Source organism: Chamaea fasciata, unplaced genomic scaffold, assembly GCF_029207755.1.
Source record: "Chamaea fasciata isolate MVZ Bird 193981 ecotype frontalis unplaced genomic scaffold, bChaFas1.0.hap1 SCAF_9, whole genome shotgun sequence".
Taxonomy (NCBI): domain Eukaryota; kingdom Metazoa; phylum Chordata; class Aves; order Passeriformes; family Sylviidae; genus Chamaea; species Chamaea fasciata.
In genome coordinates, this window is record NW_027094094.1 from 24108797 (window position 1) to 24122448 (window position 13652).

General features: G+C 41.5%; 1 long non-coding RNA gene across 1 annotated transcript in view; it reads left to right on the forward strand.

The window, feature by feature from the left end:
• The first annotated feature begins 7307 nt into the window (after positions 1-7307).
• LOC136294083 (uncharacterized) overlaps positions 7308-13652 on the forward strand; it is a 48139-nt gene continuing 41794 nt past the window's right edge. Inside the window, exons 1-2 of the long non-coding RNA XR_010722304.1 lie at positions 7308-7483; positions 8045-8165. This is a non-coding gene — a long non-coding RNA (uncharacterized lncRNA). The remainder of the gene's footprint in view (positions 7484-8044; positions 8166-13652) is intronic.

The window sequence follows — 13652 nt, forward strand, 5'->3', positions numbered from 1 at the left end:
AGGGCATCTTCCCATGCACTGCCCAAATGCCTCTGTGGGCACCAGGCTGCCTGCAGGTTATGCTTCTCTCTATATCATTCTGTCAGGTGAGTGGGGCTGGCACAGAACTAAAGCAAATGGTTATTTATTAAGCCTTCAGGTCAGGATTTGACAGAAAATAGATGTAGAAAAAGAGAAGTATAGAAAAAGAGATATAGAAAATAAAACACCAAACACAAAGATTTGAATATTAGCAGTCGATTTCTTCTCCTATTTTCAGGGTCTATTTCTGAACTCCAGCAACATTCACGCATACTTGGGGTTCAGAATTTCTTCATTTTTTGACTTTCTCCTTTCCCTTCTCTCTGCCTCCAAGCAGGCATCTTGGCTACCCAGGAATTTTTCACACAACCAGGAGTCAGTGTGGCCATTGCTTAGGTCACCTGTGGCTAGCTGGGAATGCCCAAGTTTCTAGTCAGCTTTTTTACCTTCTCTGAGTAGTTTTCTCTTCCTTCATAAACTTTTCCATGGATTTATAGGTTTCATTTATAGAATGTCACTTGCAAACTCACGAACTTTGGTACATTTGAAAATTCTCATGGAGAAATAAGAAAAAGGAGTGTGTTGTCCAGCTGCCTCTGGGGCAGCATGCCCTTCCCACCTTCTCTAGCTCTGGGAACTTCACACCACGTGCACTCTTCATCAGGGCCCCACAAATGAGGCAGGGCTTTGGCAGTTAGTAACAAAACTAAAATACAGTCATTCAAAAAAACATTACTAGAACCACACATACAGACTAAAAGCACTTTTCCAGTGATGAGTTAAAGATGGATAAAAACCTTTACATGTCACAGGGTTCCAAACAAGGAAGAATTTGAGGAGTCAACCCTTAACATTTCCTATCTTTCGAGTGCTGTGTTTTACTATCTAATGGCTTACTGCTGTCAACTCTTGATTACCTGGTGTAGTGAAGGATTGGGATGACCAAGACAAAGTAAATAGAAAGAAAATACAAAGCATATGGCAATTAAATGGTAGGAAAAAGAAATAAGACCAGTGTGGAAGACTGAGTAGCACTGACCTGGGCAAGGGTTGATGCGGAGAGCCATGTGATGGAAAAAGGGTGCAGCTGATCCAAGCCCTTTTGTAACTCACTTTGGGTTCCTTGTGTTCCCAGAATGATTAATGTCCAGCTTTGTTAATCTACCCCTGAGTGGTTGAGGACTGTTTTATTTATTTTTCCTACGTGGCCACATCACTCCAATAAAGTGTTTTACCCTCTGTGTGTTACTGGTGAATGTTCAAAGCAAGGTCAGCACAGGGGAATAGCGAGCAGTTCACACTGACAGCCATCCCTGCAGGTCCCTGCCAACCCTGCTAGGAGGAGTAGGCCCTCCTGGCCAGTGGTGATGCCCTCTCAGCCCTGGTCCTGGGTTGGCAGCGCAGGCTGGCTTTCCACAGCAAATCAACTGCAAATGGAATTCAATACAGGTGTATGCAGGGAAGCAGTTCAGGAATCATTCCCAGATGTTGTAAAATGTCTCCAGCTCCAAGCCAAGCTGCTGGGGGCTTTCAAAACAGCTTACCACAGGCTGGAAAATGTTTATAGAGGGAACCAAAATGCCAGAACATTCATTCATGTTTGATTGCTCAGTGTGAGACTGAATCCCTTCCTTGGGCTCAGGCTATCTGGGCAGGTAGGCTGTAAGGAAGATGTGCAAAGCCTTATCAGGCAGCTCATTCAGGAGAGCTTATTACTTTCACAGATCTACTTTCTGACCGGCTTTTTTCCAGAGTAACCATCCTCCTCTCTCCCTCTGGCACTGTGACCCTGGAACAAGCGTATCACAATTTTGGCATGTGTGGGACATGCTACCACAGTACAGCAATATTATATGGCAAGCACAACATATGTTTTGGAAGAGAGTTCAGTTTATTTTAGCTGCTCCAAATTTACTTGACCTGTTTAATCCAGCTTTCACACTACATCATTTCAATGACTGGGACTGCTTTTAGGTCGTGCCCCACAGAACATGTGCAGCCAGTTGGCTTTTCTTCTGTATGCTTAATTGTCCAAAATGATTTCCATGTGATTAATATAAACCCCCAACATCCATTATAGGCCAGGCCAGTCCATCGTCCACGTTATGTTTGGCAGGTGCAGGGTCTGTCCCACTGAGAAAGGAATAGTGTGAACACGGCACGCTGGGGAGTCCAGACAGCTTCCTAGCGGGGCATTATCCGATTGCTCCCTATCTGGGCTGAGTGGGAGTTAAAAATGACTCAGGCACCTACAGGACACCAGTGAGGGACAAAGCTCGTGGCTCGTGGCCCCAGCTTGCTCTGGATGCTGAGCCATGGCATTGCTTGGCTCTCTGCTGCTCTGCATATCGAAAGAGCAACTCAGGTTAGTTCTGGTGTGGGGGCTGTTGCCATGTCCTGTGATACTCAGGCACGCCTCTTCATTTGGGACTGACCCCTCTGAACCCACAGCGTGGCACCGTGGCTGAAAGAGGTACTGCAGTCTTGAGGCTGAGGTGAAGGTGCAGAGCCAGGTGAGTCTCAGGACTGCTGCAGGTGGTCTCTGGCACATGCTATGCTGGGGAATGGGACAGCAGAGGGTGCCCTGCTCATGGATCACACCAGAAGCACCACAGGTGTCATCAAGTGATGAACAGCCACAATGGCTACACCCTCACACTGCTGTCTAATGCACCTGTGCTTCTGTCTTGTAGGGACTTTAGTGTAGTACCTTGAATGGGGTCCATGCCTCACACAAAATGAGGTGATTGCCGTGGCATCATTTCTTTACAAGAGACCTGCTCTTTCCCCTCTTCTACCCTCTGTTTTTTCCTGTCAACAGCAACAACCCTCACCCCTGCCTGGCAGCCACTCCCTCACCAGCCAACTGAATCATCCTGGAGACAGGAGGCTTTTTTGGGTGCTAAAACTTTACAAGGCAAAGATTTAGAGAATACACCCATATGCCCTGCCTGGAAACTGGCTCCCACCTCTGCGGAAAAAGCCAGACAGTCTCAATTAGGCATTCGTGGAAAGTGGGGACAAGCTGGGGCTGGAGCCAGAAGCTGTAAAATTTTCCACGTTTGCCAGCACTGATCCTGCAGACCCGTCTGCTCATTCCATCTCGGCCTCCTTCTCACTCGGCAACAGAATGTGCTGAAAGGAGAAATCAGGAAGATCGTTTTCATACCCAGCATTCTCTGGTTGGGATGGTTTTTGCTGTGCTGCAAAACTGTTGCATTGTGCCACTTGTCTTCCCTAAGGATGAGGGGAGCAAAGCGTTCCCCCAGCAGTGTGTGCTCTGCCCCGAGGAGCTATGCAGTGGCTTCACCAAAACAAGAAAAGAGGCTCCAACCAGGCCATTCATGGGGCAGAAAAATCAGATTCATCCCTAATGGGAAATCCTCCTAGAGCTCTTGCACTGAGGATTGACAGAAGGAGCTTTGGGAAGAAGAAAAGGCCAGGATTATTTGGCTGTAACCCAGCTGCAATTGGCCACACCTGGGGACTAATGGAGCAAGCACCAACTCAGTTCACACCCCTTAAAAAGCAGTGCTGTCTGCCTCATCTGAGCCTTTGTTGGTTCTTTGCTAAGCCAGTGACTGGGACTGTGTGAGAAAGGCCAGAAATCACAATTGTGACTGGAATACAGATACCCTGATTTGCCTCCTGTGAGGGCAGGGATATGGCTGTGGTCACTTACCTACATCCTTCTGCAGAACAAAGAAGATTCTTAAGGGTATCACTGGCAGTGGAGAGCACCAGGGTGTTTGCCGGTGCTGCAGGGCCAAGGGCTGGGAGAACGTGTGTGGCAACACAATTAAGGATGCTTGGAGGGGACAGCATGTTAGTGTAATTCCAAATATGTTTTTGAAAAACCGGGGGTGGTGCAAAGCATGTAATACAACTTTGGACTGAAAATGAGCAACAATTGTAAAATACAGGCAGTGGGGAGGAGCTGGGAGAGGCAAGAGAAAGTGGGGAGGTAGAAGGCATAGAGGGTCTTGAAATCTACAGTTTCAGTTATTTTAGGACAATCACTTACAAAATAAATCTATAGATAAAGGAGCCTCTGATGAAGTTTACCAACTTTATAATATAAACATACATGTCTCATTCCAGTCACTGAACAGACTTTATCCAGCTGAGTTTTTTAGGACATTAGTCTGGGTTGGTTTTGTTTGTTTGTTTGCTTGCTTGCTTTGGGTAACATGACACAGCCTTGGAGTGAATTAGCAGCAGATTTCTTTTCTTTTTCCTTTTTCTTTCTTTCTTAGGTATCCCTGAAAGGGATTGGTTATGTACTGGAGGCTAGACAGTATCTGCTCTAAGAAAAAAGCACCATTTTAAAGACTTAAGAAAACCAGAATATGTGCCAGTGGTGAAAGTGAGGTTTATATGCCTGTCACTACCCACTGTATTTTCTCTCTTTACAAAAAGAACCCGGGTGACTAATTTCCCCTACTTATCTTATTTAGGAAGCTGTTTGACATCAACCAGGTTTACTGGTAAGGTGTTGAAGGGAAGATCATGTTTATGAAGTGCATTAAATTCTTACCAAAAAAGAAAAAAAAACCTTAGCTTTACTTCACATGTACAGTCCTTGAGAGAGCAAATCACACATACTGCAGGCTGAACTTCCCCTTTACTGGGACTGTAAAGTATTTCGAGACCCTATTGCTTCTCCTGTTGTGCTGAATTCTTGCAAAGAGGTGCACAGGGTTCAGTGTAGGAAGGAGATCAGGGGAGAAAAAGGTCTCTTTGTTCTCTTGGCTAAAACCTCCTGATGTATCTTCTTTGGTCTGAATATTTCTGTCTGCCTCAGACTGATGTTTTCTCCACCCACACAGAGATGGACAGAGATATTTATGGCAGAAAAGATAAAGCTTTTCTCAATCCAGACATGCACACCTCAGGCCTTTCTCGCAGCTCCCGGGTGTGAAGCTGCACCCTTGGAGTAAAAGGCATGACTTAAAATCAGTCAATGGGAAAACATGGGTTCAGGCTAACCAACCTCCTGCTAATTCAGGGTGTCCTCAGCTGTGGCTCAGTGCTGGCCAGAAGGGCTGAGCACAGCATGGCTGGAACCACTGCGGGAGCCCAACACAGCTTGGCTGCCTCCCATCGTGACATGGTGCGTGGCTCAGCCAGAGCCTATAACCTCATTGTTATGAGCTCCATTTACTGGACCTTTTGGATGCTAAGAGGTGCTTAAACACCTCTTAGAAATTTTCCTTGGCACAGTAAATTCTTTTGTGACCCCAGAAAACCATATGGTAAGGCTAATTGAGGGCTAAACCCTGTCCTTGCCACTTGGAGAGCAAGAGTGGACGGTGTGGCCCAGCAAACAGGAATGCAGTGTATAGATGCATTTAAAATAGCTTTAAACACAGCTAATTAGAAACAGCTTTTTTTTAAAAAAAAAACTATATGCAAGGAATTATAAAAAAATTAAACCCAAACAAAAAAATTGCCCCGGTGGTGCAATATTTCATTGGAAACTACAAATTATGGTAGTGTTTCAATTAGTCACCTGCCAATTGGGCCAACCAAGCAGGAGCATAGGTGAGTTGCAAGGTCTTCTTCCAGAGCATGAATACTGGAGAACTGAAGGGTAATTCCCTGGGCACGTCTGTTTGAATCTTCCCCAGCAGCTGTCAGGTGCCCGCTGGGTGTCACCTATTCCCTTACCTACAGGGCTGAGGTATATTTACATTTGAATGTCGCAGCTCCTAATGCCACACAAAAAGTGATCCTTGGGCCAGGACAACAATCAGACTAACACTCAGATATCCTCTTTCCTACAGCAGTTTAGTGAGGAAAAAGATACGAACCACAGGCAGTCAACCTTCTGTTGGCGTCATCTCTTGCTGCTGGCGGCTTCTGTGCTTTGGGACTTCCTGAGCAGGGTCACAGCTTCGTGGTTAATAACCCTTGCAGAGTTTAATTTTTTTGTTGTTGTTTTTAAATGTGGTTTTCAAGTTGGTTTTCATCTCATTTATTCTTTTGACAGCTAGAATATCCCATGACTATGCATTTCAGTCTGCTGTGTGAAATTTTTGTTTTAATTATATTACCTCAGATGTTTGTATCCAAAATTCCCTTCTTCTAGAAGAGTTGTAGAAGCAATTAATATTTCTTCCCTTATTTGTGTCATTTATTATATTGTAGGATACTTACACAACTGCCCATAATGATCTATTTTCCAGAAGACAGAGGCCCAGTTCATAGTCGCCTTTCACAGGTAAATAATTTCTTTCATTTCATCATTCCTGATTTTTTTGTTTTCTGTTTTGTCCTTTTAAAGTGATAAGGATCTTATAATGATATTTTCTCTTTAGTTTCTTTTTCCTACTTCCAAATCCTCTCTTTGTCTCTTCTCTAAAACTACTATGACTTTGAGTTCAATAATCCAAAATAACACAATGCACTTATTCCTGAATACTACTAGCAAATTTAAAATCTGTTATTCAATACACACCATTTGGGTTGTCTTTCACTGAACATCAGGGACTCCATGAGCTGCTACTTGTGTTTGGTTTTGCTTTTGCTTTTGCTAGTCTGAATCAGTGCATTACTCTTCACCTCCCAACTCAATAAACCTAATTTCATTCTTTCAAATCCTGGAACATGTTGGTGTGAGTGGTTGTGTTTATTTAACTCAGATATTTTTGCTTAAATTTAATTAAAGAAATGCAAAAACTTGGCATAGCCAAATATCCAAAGAAGTAAACACACCTTAGTAGCTGAGCAAGGTATTAGTTGCTGTGTGTAATTGCTTTGTATTCACAAATTGTCCAAGACATTCAGAAGCTTCAGCAGGGTATGTTGGAAAACAATTTCAATTGGTCGATTTCGATGTGTGCTATTCAAGCTTCTGTCTAGTGAAGTTTACTTGTGTATATCCCTCAGTGAAATTTCTACAGCTGCGAAGATTTAACTGTGTTGATGTTTCAGTTTCTGTGAACATTAAAATGTGAGTTGTCTCTCCTAGATGTGAACTGAACTATCCTTCGCCTCCCAGCAGTCAGTGAAGATTCCTGTTGGTGGCACTGATGTCTGTGCTCTTTCTTCGTGTAGCACTGTTGGAGAGGGCTCTTGGGTTTGTGCTGCAGCAGGCACAGCCAGGCAGGAAGCCCTTGCACCTGTGGCAGAGCTGGTGCCCATTCCCCTCCATCCCTTTCCCACCCCCCACGCAGCTGGCCAGCACAGATGGAGCCCTCAGCAATTAGGGCCAGTAGCCAATTTAAGCGAGGCGGAGATAAAGGAGGCCCTTTCCATGGGGTGTGGGTTTCAACTCTCTGAATTTTGACCTGAGGGTACTCAGAAGAGGTTTTGGTTTGTTTTTTTCCTACACTAGTGATATTTGTCTATTTATCATTGTTTTATTTGCAAGTGAGTTTTGAGGTCTTGCTTCCTGTCACTTCTTCAGTGTTTTCCTGGATTATTCTTTCAAGTTTTGCTGGGTGAAATTAAGTGGGGTGTAAGTATGTCTGGCTCCTTGGAAATCCTCTGAGTTGTACCTCCTTATGTTTCAAAACTCTAAGCAAACTGAATGGAAAGCTGGCTAGCGTTAGATTTCCCATACCTGCTGCTTTGATGTGTTCAGAAATTGTGAAAGGGAAAGCTTTCTTATGATGTTCTGGCATTCTCTTCTCTGGTCTCAGCTGGCAAACAGGAGACAAGAGTAGTGATTAAAAGATAATCTTCGGTTTACACCTGACTCTCCTTAAAATGTACATAAAGCATTTGGCTATTATTTGCTTCCCCTGCAGGCACGGGGTTTTGGTTGGGTAAGCTGGGCATTCTTAGGTCCATTTTTACCTCATACTTAAAAAAAAAAAAAAAAAAAAAAAAAAAAAAAGGGGGAAAAAAGTAAATGATGGCTGTATTTTTTTTTAGCTAAGCTCGTGGCATAGAAATATAATCTTCAAAGAGTGCCCAGGTTTACTGCTGCTCCTGGTCACCTCATCAGCCCTGGAGCTGTGTGCCTGGCCCGTGCTTTACCCAGCGCTGTCTCACAGTGCACTGTTCTCTTCCACAGCAGTGCTGGCTGCCTCTGCTACCCTGGACTGCTCGTCAGGGATGCTCTAACACCTCACAGCTGCAATTGCCTCTGCTTCAGTCTTGGCCCTTTGGATAAAGACCCCAAAAAGCTGACTGAGGTAGGTGTTTCTTGGCATGTTCCTTTGCAAAATGTCTTACAAAGCTTGCAAAAGGATTGTGAGAGCTGTTAATCTGAGTTGTTTGAATAAGGTTTTGCAGTTTTGGTATCAGGACCAGTTTTCTGGGTTTGGTTATCTGAAATGCGTTTGAGATACAGATGGTGAGGAAGAGCCATTGCATTACTTTCAGTAAAACAAAAATGCTTGTTGAGTAGGAGTGCTGGTTGTCCCCACACAGAAGCTGATAAATTACCTGTTCTCTAAGTCCAGAAGGTTGAACACTAGAGAAAAGCAAACCTGAATGTTGCATTCTATTTTTCAGGATCACAAGCTACATATACTTATCTAGAGTGAGAATTTTATATGTTCCAGTTAAGAGGTTTCTTTAGGTCTTAGTGGAAAGACCTAGCTGTCAGCATTCAGCCCTTGGTGTTTCAGATTCCTTTTTCCTTGCCAATGTCTCCAGTATGCAGACTTTTGTGGAGGGGTAGGGAGATGGGAGCATGTGTTTGACTGTGTTAAATGGCAGTGAATATTTTGTGTCTGTGGGCCCTTAGTGAGATTACACAAGTGTTATGTGCAGACTGTTTCCCATTCCTAGCTGGGATTCAGGGTCTAGTCTGTTCGCCTGCTGAACAGTGGGAGGATCTGAGGAGAAGCTTTTGGTGTGATGTGACCAACTTGAGGAGTAGTGCCTGGGTGTGTTGTTTAAATGGGTTTTCATTTAGAACTAATGAAACAGCTTTTTATTTCAAAGTATCAGTGTTCTGTGAAATCCCTCTTAATGAAAGCCCTATTATTTTTCCTGTAGTGGGAATCATTTGGTCCTTCCATTACAAGGGGGTTGGTGCATTGTCTCTTGACCTCATTCATACAGAGCAGGAAGGCAAAATGCTCGACAAGGAAAAATGACGGAAGTAGTTTGATTGTTTTTGTTGATGCCATATTGCTTGTGTTAATCTACTTTTGTTTTAAATATGAAAAAATTACTTCTTTGAGGAATCATAGAAAAGGTGGTAATAGGGAGCTAAGACTTTGCAGTTCTACTCAGCATGTTTTCTTGTCTCAGTTGAGTGCTAAATCTGAGGTGTTTGTGGGTTTTTCAGGAAGCCCCAGATCTTCTGTAAAAAGAAAGATGTATTTCAGTTCTGAGCTTGGCTTTGTGGCTTGTGTTTGCTATGGGAAAAGTGCTGTAGCCAAATTTTAAGTGAAGAGCTGTATGTTTTATTTTTAAAACAAAATTCTACCAACAAGTTCTGAATATGTGCTTTCCCTTTCCATGGGGCTCAGCTGGGGATGTCTTTCATCATTTGATGAAACAGTCTGTTTTCAAGGCTTCAGAATTCTATAATTCCTTGTCAACCTCTTCCACCATTGCATACCAATGCACAAATGTGTGTATGTGTTTTTGCTCTCTCTCATGTGGATTGAATGAGGACTCAAATCTAGAAATCAGGCTTGCTATGTGATAGAAATGGAGCCAATGTGGTGAAGATCTCCAAATGGCAAATACACACTGCGTTTGTAAGGATTAGCAGGCATAGAAAAATGTGTGCTGGTGTGTCTAATAGAAATTTTCTGCTTGTTTTAAATGAAGGAAATCTCTTGTGTTAGAGGCAGGATACCTAAAATCCAAAGTTAATTTCTTGATGCCCTTATTCTAACTTCTAATCTCTGCAGTATTGTCAGTCTCAGGAGAAAAATTACTTGCCACTGAACTTTGGCTGGTGGCGTGAGAAGAGCATTGCTAATACACAACGAGCATTCAGTAGGTCTAGTTCTTGCTAACTTCTTGTGTTTGCAAAGAATGATGAGTGTTATTTTTCATTAAAGCAACTTTCTGGCACATAAGCTTTCCTATCCAACCAAAGGCTACAAGTGTACTTTGATTATCGAAGGTTTTCCTTGACAAGGAATGTTAGACAACATGAGGCTGCTAAAAATGAGGAGCTGGCACCATTAACCTGAGGTGTCCCACTAGCAGTGAAGAGTTGTGACCCTGGATGTGACCATGCTCCTTGCAGCACAGGGACTCACTGCAGTGGAGAAAATCTTCTTCCCATGGTCTGGGTCACAGCTGTGGTAGGGCAGGTTTGCTCCACAGACTGTGGCTGGCCAGGCCATAACCAGGAACCCACTGCAGCTGGGAGTAAATTGTCAAAGGAAGGAATGTTCAAGAAAACCATGCCACGCTCTTGCTGGGTTTTTTTGCAATACTTTAATACAGCATTAAAATGCTAGAATACTAGAGGAAAGCTGTATACTATCCAGCAAATAAGGCACATGTCGGAATGCCATTTTATGGACAATCCACAACAGAGGTTTTACAGTCTCATTAGCAACACAGTCACCAGATGAGCAAGCTGTCATCTTGATTGCTGAAACAGAACTGGTACCTCTGAGGCCTTTGTCCATAGGTTTTGTTTGTTTTAGCTGTACAAGTTTATTAACAGTTACAGAAAAAGAAATTACACAATTCGCCAACTGAATCTGACAAGGACAGTGGGTACAGCTAAACAAATGTAATAATCATTAGGTTAATTTTTTTTAAAGCTGAAGAAATTCATAAAATAGTGTTAGTTTTAGCACTATTACACAATGCAGTGAGTGCTGTACTAAATAACCTTTTAAAGGAAACAAGAATCCAGTATAGGGCTGGGCAGACCTCCCATTTTAGCACGGTAAAATATCAAACTAAAAACTCAATCCTTCATAATATAATCAAACTACATGAAATGTAAAGTGTAAAATGCTTCGAATACGTGCACATGCATATTCTATATTGCTATGAGTTCTAATTAAAATAAATGTAAACCCCTACAATAATCTACTTCAATCCTTTTCTCTTACATCCTTTGATTGATATTATTGCTGTAGTTGATACTGCATAGCTGAGCTCACAGTCTGCAAAGAGTTGTGAAAGTCAAGTTAAACAGCATCCCAACCATCTTTCTTCCCCTCTAGTTTCGGGGAAGGAAAGAGCCACCATTTGAAACCCACCACTTGTGCTTCGGAGTTTCTGGGAGCCGAGTCTCCACGGTGCTTTCAACATCATCTGTGTCTCTCACAAGGCCATAAAGTGACAGTATACTGTTATTTGCTCCTCACTTGCTACATGTCTAGTGATAGCTTTTCTAGCACTCCTTCCCCAAATACACATAAATAAACCGTATAAGCATTTTCATATAAGTCTAAGCACTTGAAAAATACACTGGTTACTTAATACTGATATTTTCATCCAAGGATAACAAAAACAATATGGCTTAAAGAATTGCAAGGTTTCTTGTCAGAATTATGTACCAACTTTCATATAATATTTTATGTAGACAATATTTCCTTCTTAATGTAGTTCTGTTGCATACTTTATACAGACAAAAGCATTGTAAAAAAAAAAAAGTAAATTATTTCCATAAATATTTTCTTGAGGATACATCCTTAGTTCTGCAAAATACTGCAAAATACTTAAGAAAACTCTTACCTCTGTTAGTATCCTAGTTGAGAGGAAGGCCCTTCTGAAAGCTTCCCAATTGTAAAAACTTTGCCCAAAAAACAAACAATACTTCTTTAAAAAGGCCCTCAAATATATACAAAAAAGTTACTGCAAAGAGTTTCCAGATAACAATTCAGTATTATAAGAAATATTTGTAACCATCCAAAAATTTTAACATCTAAAAAGGTTTCCAAAATACACACATAGTATTAAAAAAAAATTGAAAGAAACTCTATGTCAAGTATAACTCAAGATAAATACACATCTGCAAGTAAAACTGTAAAATACTTCATACAGGGGTAAACATTTATATCAATCATCTATAGCTAGTAACTGCACACGATTGTCCCTTTGAAATTCATCCTAGAAACACAATCCATCATCCCTATATCTAAGATCTCAAACAGCCCTCTGAGCACTTGAGCGATACAGCAAACTCAATGGACAGCACTGCTTTTGCAGATAAGAAAGAGATATGGGTTGAAGCCCAGTTGGGAGTGGAGCGATATCTGAAAGAATGATTTTTCTATGGGGATAGTTCCATCACATTTTAAAATATGCTGGCAAAGGCAAATGGAAAATATATGTCTATCTACTTAACTTGAAAAACACGTGTTGATGATTTATTGCTTACTGTTCAGTGGACAAATCTTAGGATCCAGAATAGGAAAAAAAAACTTCTGTGTGACTGCAGGACAAAGAGCGCTAGTCTATGAGGACTGACATTTCCAAAAGCTCTAAACTTTTAATCTTATAAGTAGGTTTCTTTTTTGAAAAAAATGCTAGAGTGTCACAGGTATACAATCCATGTATAATTCAAATTTCATGTTATACAAAAAGGTAAAATGTAGGTATTACTTCTAGGTATAAGGCTTCTCTCAGACATATGTAACTTCACATTTTTAGTTTAAAAACTAAGTCCCATATAATGGGGAACTTCAAAATACACCTATTTTCAGAAATAATATATACTCTTGTGTATTTATCTGAAATTAAATAGCAACTTTGAGACAAAAAGGCCTCAAAATTTGCTGATGTGGCATCATTTGACATCTGTGGTAGCAGCAGTAGAAACTGGCTAAAATGGGGCCATCCTTTAAACTACTAGGATCTTTCTTCATCACCTTTAAATGAAGTATTTGTAATAACTTCCTTGTAGCATCATTAAGTTAAAGCAGCTAAAAACCTACCACATCCATTTCAAATTACTCAAACGTTTTTCCAGAGGAGTGCCAATGCCAAATTCAATATGAAATGTTATGACCAACTCATGAAACAAATTGTGGGTTTTTTTTTTGTTGTCGTTGTTGGGTTTTTTTGCTTGGTTTCTATTGTTGTTTTTAAATAAATATATGAAAGTTTTAAAAGTCTCCAAAACGGTGAAAAATTTTTGAAAAATAGAGTATGCTGGATATATTGGCATGCTGTTAACAGCAAGCATCTGAGGTTGAAAATCCAGTTTGCCAAATAGATGCACAGAGCCAAACTGCTCTCAGGTACACCCCTCAGGAATACTCAGTTTAGGCCTGTATTGATTTAAAACTCTTTTTATTGATGCTTGCTTCACTTCTGCCAATACTGTCTACTAATGCCTTCAAGGATTGCTAGCTGATGCTGCAAATGCAGAGCTAGAGAACATCAGAAAGCAGTCATGAAAATTTAAAAGGTAAATCAATTCCTCATTTTTCCAGTCAAAAATCTGCACATTTACCTTTTTTTGTGTGTGTTTTGGAAAGAGCTGGTTACATCTATAGGTGAATTAGCTTTGTGTGGGGAGGGAGGGAGGGAATAGAAGAAAGCTACATTTTGTAATCAATCTTTCTTTTTTTCCTTTGAAATGAAAATTCAGAAATGCCCCTTCTGTGCCACTAGCTCAAAGCCAATGGTCATAAGCTGTTACACACAATTACTTATGTGGATGTGTTTTTCCAGCAACTCCGACTGCACAGACTCGAGTGTGGAGCGAATGCCTCAGCTCCAATCCTGCGAGCAAAGTC